Source organism: Amblyomma mixtum, chromosome 5 (assembly GCF_055824585.1).
Source record: "Amblyomma mixtum isolate Tamu chromosome 5, ASM5582458v1, whole genome shotgun sequence".
In the NCBI taxonomy this organism is placed as follows: Eukaryota; Metazoa; Arthropoda; class Arachnida; order Ixodida; family Ixodidae; genus Amblyomma; species Amblyomma mixtum.
The window spans coordinates 144286723-144296385 of record NC_143016.1 but is presented as its reverse complement, the minus strand read 5'-3'; positions in this window follow the sequence as shown (position 1 = coordinate 144296385).

Genomic DNA, 9663 nt, shown 5'->3' with positions numbered 1-9663 from the left:
GCAAATTGCCGTTGATGAAAAGGACCGCGAGAAGACCGCCTTCGTGACGCCTGATGGCTTATACCAGTTTAAAGTCATGCCGTTCGGCCTCTGTAACGCCCCGGCTACCTTCGAACGAATGATGGACTCCCTTCTTCGTGGCTTTAAATGGTCCACCTGCCTCTGTTACGTAGACGATGTTGTGGTTTTCTCGCCTACTTTTGCCACGCACCTCGTGCGCCTCTCTAATATTCTGACAGTGTTTCGTAACGCCGGACTTCAGCTGAACTCATCGAAATGCAAGTTCGGTCGTCGCCAACTCACTATTCTCGGACACCTCGTTGACGCTTCTGGTGTACGCCCAGATCCCATCAAAATTCAAGCTGTGAAGGACTTTCCTCTTCCAAGGTCGTCGAAAGATGTACGCAGCTTTGTCGGCTTGTGCTCATATTTTCGCCGTTTTATCAAAGATTTCGCCGGCATCGCTCGTCCCCTCACCGATCTTCTGAAGAACAACACCCCCTTTACCTGGGGCCATGCTCAAGAGAACTCATTTTCATCTCTCGTCCATTTGCTGACCACTCCGCCCATCTTAGCACATTTTGACCCGTCGTCTCCCACAGAGGTTCGCACCGACGCCTCCGGATATGGCATCGGCGCCGTCCTAGCCCAACGTCAACAGGGTCAAGATCGAGTCATCGCTTATGCCAGCCGCCTACTTTCAGCCGCAGAGCAAAATTACACCATTACTGAGCGCGAGTGTCTTGCCCTTGTCTGGGCAGTAGCTAAATTCAGACCCTACCTGTTCGGCCGTTCATTCGCTGTTGTCACTGATCACCACGCTCTCTGTTGGTTGTCTTCACTAAAAGATCCCACCGGTCGCCTTGGTCGCTGGGCATTGCGCCTCCAAGAATACTCCTACTCCGTCGTGTACAAGTCAGGGCGCCATCACCAGGACGCTGACTGCTTATCCCGATACCCTGTGGAACCACCTGACCTAGAGGACGCTGAGACCCTGCCCTGCCTCTTAGCTATCTCCGATCTTGCTGATATTGCTAACGAACAGCGTCACGGCTCATCTTTACGACCTATCTTTGATGGCATCCGTTCTGCAAACCGATCTCCGTCTCTGAACCTTTATGTGCTCCAGAACGGCATTTTGTATCGCCGAAACCTACGCTCCGATGGCCCTCCGCTCCTGCTCGTGATACCCCAACGTCTACGCTCTTCTGTCCTTGCAGAACTGCACGATCTGCCGACAGCCGGTCACCTTGGCGTGTCCCGCACGTACGCTCGGGTGCGGCATCGCTTCTTTTGGCCTGGTCTCTATCCCTCCGTCAAGCGTTACGTGGCCGCTTGCGACCTGTGTCAACGTCGGAAAAGGCCCTCCACTCTGCCTGCCGGTCTTCTGCAACCCATCGACATACCTCCTGAACCTTTTCACCGTGTTGGCCTCGACCTTCTTGGCCCTTTTCCGACGTCCCTCTCCGGCAACAAGTGGATCGCTGTCGCAACTGATTATACGACTCGGTACGCCATCACGCGTGCTTTGCCGTCCAGCTGCGCTACCGATGTTGCCGATTTTCTTCTGCAAGACGTCCTCCTTCACCACGGCGCCCCTCGTCAACTGCTCACCGACCGCGGTCGTTCTTTTCTATCCAGAGTAGTTCACGACATTCTTCGTTCGTGTGACACACAGCACCAGCTCGCGACAGCTTACCACCCACAAACCAATGGGCTTACGGAAAGGTTCAACCGCACGCTCACCGACATGTTAGCCATGTACGTATCGCCAGACCACCGAGATTGGGACGCAGCCTTGCCTTATGTGACATTTGCATATAACTCTTCCCTTCATGACAGAATAGGCTATTCTCCTTTCTACCTTTTGTTTGGTAGGCATCCCACCTTGCCTTTGGACACACTCATGCCGCCTTCTTCAGCCCCCACCACTGCTTACGCTCGGGACGCCATCTCCCAGGCCACGCTGGCGCGCCAAATAGCACGTAGTAGGCTCCAAGCCTCTCAAGTTTCCCAGAAGTCCGCCTACGACCGCCGTCACCAGGCCGTCGAATATACCCCAGGATCACTCGTCCTTCTCTGGACGCCCTCTCGCAGCGTCGGTCTATCCGAGAAGCTCCTTTCGCACTACCGTGGCCCTTACCGTGTCGTGCGCCGTGTTACCGACGTGAACTATGAAATTGCTCCCCTTGAAACCTCGCCCTCGTCATCTGGCGCCACCACCGACATCGTCCACGTCTGTCGCCTTAAACCTTATCACGACGCTCATACGTCGCCGCCCTAACGCCGAGACGGCGTTTCAGCAGCCGGGGGTCCTGATGCGGGTAGACGACGACGACAAAGAGCGATGGCACGAGTGCGCAAAGTAGAAGACGACAACGAAGTTCGGACTGTGTTCTCGGTGGTACCGCTCGCAGCTGTTCTTGTCTATTTGTAAATATCTGTAAATATATTCTTTCCCGCAACAATAGTTTGGAAAAAGCAGAGAACACGGCTAATTTTTGTACCCAGATAGCAAGAGGCACTTTCGTTTGAGGAACAGTACGCATGCCGCGACTAAGGAGACAGAAGTGGAGACACAGAATAAGTTGTTACTTTATGCTACTTCTCCGGGTCATTAAGTTTATGGCAAGAAATAAAATAAATTGCACTGTGCGATGTAAGTGGACGTTAAAGAACCACAGGTGATCGAAATTTCCTGGGCCCTTTACTACGGCGACCCTCATAGCGTGAGTCGCTTTGGGACGTTAAATAGCCATAAACGAAACCATAAGATAAAGTGGCATAAGCCATAAATAAAGAGGAGACATCTAACGCCTCAAGAGAAGTGCAGCAGCAGCGAAAATGACACACCTGGCAGGGCTCCTACTGACGTCACTGCTAGCCCTCCCTTCTGTGGAAAGCGGGAATCACGGGAAAATATCGGTACGCTTCTAAATCTTCCTTTCAAATCACTCCTTAACGATATGGACCGACTCTGCACATCTATAGAGTAGTGTATCTATTGGAGAGTTGTGGTTTGAATGATTCGCCTTTCTATATACTTGCATCTACCCCTTAGGGGAAGTACTGGAATCGCGATTGCTAATAGTGAGCGCGTAGTGTCTAAAACACGAAATCGACTGTAAGTCTACAACCTGGTCCAAGTGGCAGCTGTAAAGCACTAACAAGTGAACTTTGGTCATCATTTCGTTCGAGGCTATGCAGCCATCATCGCAAGCATCTGCACCCAAAGCAACGCAGCAGTGTCGTGCATTCGGTGCGCGTATCCATTTCCCCGTGAGCGTCGAGCGTCTCTGAAATCACTGGATAGCGCTGAAGGGACAGGGACAGAAATATTCTATTCTCTCTTCAGATGCCGTCGCTGTCCCTGCGTCCGCTGCCCGAGGTGCCACCCGCCGAAGACGTTCGCAATTTCCGCGCCACCACCGCGGTGCTCACCATGAGCATCTACTGCATCCCCTTCATGCGCCGGATCTCCGCAATCACGGCCGAGCTCTCCACGGGGCTGAAGGTGGGCCGTCTCCCGCAGAAGCTGCGTCAGCATCAGTGACATGAGAAAACATCTCAACAGCTCACATGAGACGAACCTTCTTTTGCGTTATGGCCAGTATCTGTGTCTAGTCTACCACTTAAGGAACCAGTGAAGTACTTGCAAAAATAGCATGCCCGGATTACATAGAAATCTACCGTTTGCCGAAGACTTGACTGCGCGTACTCTGTCATGCCCACTAAAGATACGGTGGTGCATCGGCTGAGTAACGTTTTTATCTACAGTGTAACTTCGACGCTCTGTTGCACGCGATAAATATGGCCGTGGATACATGCGCACAAATGCGACCCTGAATAGCTCCTCAAGTTTGATAAAATTTACTGGAATAAATGTAAACGAAAATAAAAGAACAAATTAGAGTTGGTTGCTGTTCTCTAGCGTTAAAGCTCCTAGTTGATCCAATCCACCAAAATGAAAAGAGTACTGCAGTCAAACTACCGAATTTTCAGTTTCGATTGCAGGGTATAATTCTTTACCAACAATGTTCTTTTACTTGCGACTTGATAGGCGTGACGTTTCGTAAGTTTCACGTGCGCTAAGCAGTGAACTTGCTTCTCAGAGTTTGCAGCGCGATCTTTAATATGCAATTATTCACAACTGTGAAGTACATATACTCAGTCCACCATTACCACCCCATATGACTTCATTTACGCATACAAAAAAAGCGAGCACCATCAGGACTGTTGCTGGAAGGATACCTTGTCAAGAAAGCAGGATAAAAATGAGGGTTAGAAATTCTAATTTACGCCGAAAGTGTAGTTGTACACCACGGTAGGGAGGAAACAGCAACAGTACCGAACTAAGAATCAAGTTTTCCTGCCGAATCTTGTACTGCGGCTGTAAAATGAATAATAAATGACAACGAAGAAAACCGCATTGTTTTACCCGTTTCCTGAACATACTGATAGCAGTGTGATCAGTGGAATCACTGGCAGGTGCAATTTATGCACTACAGAAACTGTCAATGCGGAAGATATTACGATATAGGTGAGACTGGCCTCGAGTCACGTTCGATTAAGGTTTCATGAGAGAGTGGAGACACCGCGGAAGCTGATCACGGCATAAGCAAGAGTAAATATGGCCCGTAGATGCTGCGAGATACAAATGCACATCAGAATATAAACGGGACACGCATGGGATAGCAAAGTAAACAACAAGCTGCTCCATGTGAAGCCCCGTTCGGCATAATGGAAGTCAGCCAGACGACAAGAAAAGTTTACCCAGCTTGTTCTAAACCGTCATTGCATTGGACATGCACACGCTACGCACAGCATTATAGCCACGAACCGAGGACAACGTGCATGAGAAAAACGCGGAGGCGTGAAAACACAAAACTCTCTATCAATCTTGCGAACGGAACTCAACAAGCTAACGCAAAAGTATCGGACTCAATATTCCTTTCCTTTCCTTTCAATATTCCTCTCTGTCTCAGCTCTTTCCACCGCAGCAATATGTGCATTCCTAAAAAAACTAAATAGAATAAACTATTGTTAACATGTTAAACTTCTAGTCTGTCCACTTCTAATAAAGCTATACTGAAACTTTGTTCGTGCTTAATGCCTTCACTCCTTTCTGGTGCATGTAACCTGACATAACCGTAATTTCTAAAAAAATGTGCTCCCATCAGCCTTGTAACGCGTGTGCGTGCATATCTGTAAGCTCTAAAATTTCCTAAACACTCTCGCATCGTTACGGCTGTTGCGCACGAAGCTAATTCTGAGGAGGGGAAACACCAAAGAGGTTCAGAATATCGGACTCACTACCTATAGCCACTTCGCGGTATGCACTCTCGGTAGCTTTAGAATAGGTTACCAGTCCCATAAGCATTGCTTGGCACCCCCTGACCCCTGACACCCTAGCATCGTAGAGGATGTGGAGGTCCTCGGTAAGGTCCGTTGTAGTGACCACAGAATGGTAAGGTCTCGTGTTAGCTTAGATTCGAAGAGGGAACGGAGGAAACTGGTGATGCGAAAGGCTATTACGAGTTAGCATTAAGAGGGAAGGTAGAGGAATTCAGGATGTCGCTGCAGAACAGATTTTCCGCTTTAAATGAAGAAGACGACTGTAGTGTTGAAACAATTAATGATAATCTTACAGCTATCATTACAGAGTGCACCGCAGAAGTAGGTGGTAGGATGGTTCGACAGGATATTAGCAAGCTATCTCAGGAGACTAATGATCTGATTAAAAAACGACAAAGCATGATGACGTCTAACTCCACAGACAGGATAGAACTAGCAAAGATATCGAAGTTAATAAATAAGCGCAAGGTAGCCGACATATGAAAGTTTAACATGGAGAAAATCGAGCATTCTCCAAGGAACAGAGGTAGCCTAAAATCAGTGAAGAGAAAACTGGGCATAGGTAAAAACCAGATGTATGCGCTAAAAGACAAGCAGTGCAATGTCATCAGCAATATGGATAAGATAGTTGAATTAGCCGAAGAGTTCTACACAAATCTATACAGTAGCGAATGTAATCATCAAGTTACTGAGCGAGGCAGTCGAGCACAGCAATAGGACATCCTGCCAGTAACGAAGGAGGAAGTAAAGAAAGCCTTAGGAGCAATGCAAAGAGGGAAAGCAGCTGGTGAGGATCAGGTAACAGCAGATTTGTTGAAGGACGGAGGAGAGATTGTGCTACAAAAACTAGCCACCCTGTATAAGCAATGCCTTGTGACCTCGAGAGTACCAGAAGCTTGGAAGAATGCTAACATTATCTTAATTCATTAGAAAGGAGACGTCAAGGACTTGAAGAATTACAGACCGATCAGCTTATTGTCCATTGCCTACAAGGTATTTACTAAGGTAATCGCTAATAGAGTCAGGACAACCTTGAACTTTAGTCAAACAAATGATCAGGCAGGCTTTCGTAAAGGATACTCGACAATAGACCACATTCACACTATCAATCAGGTGATAGAGAAAAGCGCAGAATATAACCAACGCCTATATATAGCCTTCATTGATTACGAGAAAGCATTTGACTCAGTGGAAACATCAGCTGTCATGCAGGCATTGCGGAATCAGGGTGTAGAAGAGTGTTATGTGAAAATATTGGAAGATATTTATAACGATTGCACAGCTAGTATAGTTCTCCATAAAATCAGCAATAAAATTACAATACGGAAAGGTGTCAGGCAGGGAGACACGATCTCGCCAATGCTCTTCACTGCCTGCTTACAGGAGGTATTCCGGGGAATGGAATGGGAACAGTTGGGGATAAGAGTTAATGAAGAATACCTGAGTACTGCGGTTCGCTGATGACATTGCCTTGCTAAGCCACTCAGTACAAGAACTGCAAAGCATGATCAATCAGTTAGACAGGCAGAGAACTGTGGGGCGAAGAATTCACATGCAGAAAACGAAAGTAATGTTCAACAGCCTAGCAAGGGAACAGCAGTTAGCAACTGGTAGGGAGGTGCTGGAAATAGTAAGAGAATATGTCTGCTTAGGGTAGATCCACAGCAGATCCAGATCATGAGAGGGAAATAACTAGAAGAATAAGAATGGGGTGGAGCTCATATGGCAGGTTCTCTCAGATCATGAATGGTAGTTTACCAATATTCCTGAAGAGAAAAGTATACAACAGCAGTATCCTACCGGTACTCACCTATGGGGCAGAAACGTGGAGGCTAACAAAGAGGGTTCAGCTTAAGTTAAGTACAACGCAGCGAGAAGGAAAATGATAGGTGTAACGTTAAGAGATCGGAAGAGGGCGGAGTAGGTGAGGGAACAAACGCGGGTTAATGACATCTTAGTTGTAATCAAGAGGAAGAAATGGGCTTGGGCAGGGCATGTATTCCGAAGGCAAGATAACCGCTGGTCCTTAAGGGTAGCAGAGTGTATTCCAAGAGAAAGCAAACGTAGCAGGGGACGGCAGAACGTTAGGCGGGCGGATGAGATTAAGAATTTGCGGGGATACATGACAGAGTTAATTGGAGAGACATGGGAGAGGCCTTTGCCCTGCAGTGGGTGTAGTCAGGCTGCTGCTGTTGATGATAATGATGAAGCATTGCTTTAGCCCCTCGGAGCGCAACTGCTGCTGAAAGACCAAACGTTCGATTCGAACGATCGGGAAGTTATTTATTTCACGTTTTCTTTGCCTACACAACCGAAACCATGTAAATAAAAGACTATATTATGGAAACTTCAATAGGCTGTAACCCTCTGTTATAACAGTAAGAACCTGTCCGAAGAATCCGCGCTCTCTGACGTTGTATCTTTATTGGTGCTAAATAATGCGAACGCCCCGCCGCGGTGGCTCAGTGGTTACGGCGCTCGGCTGCTGGCCCGAAAGTCGCGGGTTCGATCCCGGCCGTGGCGGCTGAATTTCGATGAAGGCGAAATTCTAGAGGCCCGTGTGCTGTGCAATGTCAGTGCACGTTAAAGAACCCCAGGTGGTCGAAATTTCCCGGGCCCTTTACTATGGCGTCCCTCATAGCCTGAGTCGCTTTGGGACGTTAAACCACAATAAACCAAGAAATAATGCGACCTTGCTAAGCCTAGCATCTGTGCAAAAAAATGAATCCGTCTTATTGTAAAAAATGCTGAAGAATGTTTGTCCTTTTCCACTGACATGAACGATTTGTTTTATTCGATTTCTAATGACGAACTGTTAACGAGTGTCAGTGAATGTAGCAATCGATATATGGCGTTCTTGCCCTTTAGCTACCGTGATCTCCGTGGAAAGGTTTTAACACTTGCTCTCTCTTTGCCTTGAATCTACTTTCACACAATGGCGGCTCAATAGTTAAGGCGCTCGGGTGCTGACCCGAAGGACGCGGCTAAAGTACCTGCTGCGACGGTCGCATATCGAGAGAGGCGAAATTCTAGAAGGCCGTCTACTGTGCAATGTCAGTGCACGTTAAGGAACCCTGGGTGGTCGAAATTTCATGAGCCCTTCACTACGGCGTACATCATAGCATGAGTAGCTTTGGGACGTTAAACACCCATAAACCTAAACCTGAACAGAATGGAATTCGGCGATCTTTATCCAAAAATATGGTACTTGTTGTACCTCCGGTATTGCACTCATACTTAGTGATGTCTATCTAGCCTGTCTTCTGGCAACAACAGATGTAAGAACATTCAGGTTTGTTGATGATTAATTTCTTTTTATTCATTCTGCTAGCACGGAACTTTCAGCGCAAGTTTCCCTTATACTGTCGATTTTTCTAGATTGTCTCGGCCCACTTGGCACGTGTTCTAAGTGTGTCTTGGTGATTCTTTATCTGCACGGCATCTCACACAACCTGAAAAAAAAATGGGAAAAAAGTGAGCATCGGTCTTGTGTTCTCGGCGCCAGATCGTGTGGCCGCAATGTGGTTAGCAGTAAACAGTGAAAATGGCAAACAGATAAGTGCGTCACGAAACACCAAGTCCGCCTGTGATCAGGGTGTTGTTTATTCCATTCCGCTGTCGTGCGCTGGGAAATATGTAGGACACACTTGAGGGTGCCTAATGAAAGGTTAAAAGAACACCGTTACAAAGTTTCATGTGCTAAATCTGGTCAGCTCGGTATTCACTGCTTAGATTGGGAAGAGGGAAAAAAAGAACAAACAGGAAAACCAATGCGTGCTACGGTAGAGTGATACAGGAGTTGTTGCAATAAATCGTGACAAATACACGCAAAAAACAGTTCAGGCTCTGAAGGCTGGGAAATTTGTGTGTCCGCGCCCCCCCCCCCCCCCCCTTCCATTAAAATGCTGGACAAGGAACTATCACTTCTGGGGGAAGCATAATCGTTGTATTGCTCTGTACTGAGCATTTTGTTTTGTTTTTGTTTTTTTTTGTTCTTGATATGTTGCGTTAACATGTTTCGGCGGGCTAGTTGGTTAAGCATCTTGAATAAACAGCGCGAACGACGACAAGCACAAGTGTCGTCTCCCAAGCAGCACACCAACAATGGACCGACGCTGGCATAATGCTGGTCAAAACCGGCTCGAAAGTCGTACCGACGTCGGCATTGGGGCAAAAAGTTACTTTTTCCAACCTTGGCCTGATGTTCGGACCAACACTGAACCGACATTCATGCCACTATCAGACCACTGTTCAGCCGCTCTACCAACACTGAACCGACATTCATGCCACTCTCAGACCACTGTTCAG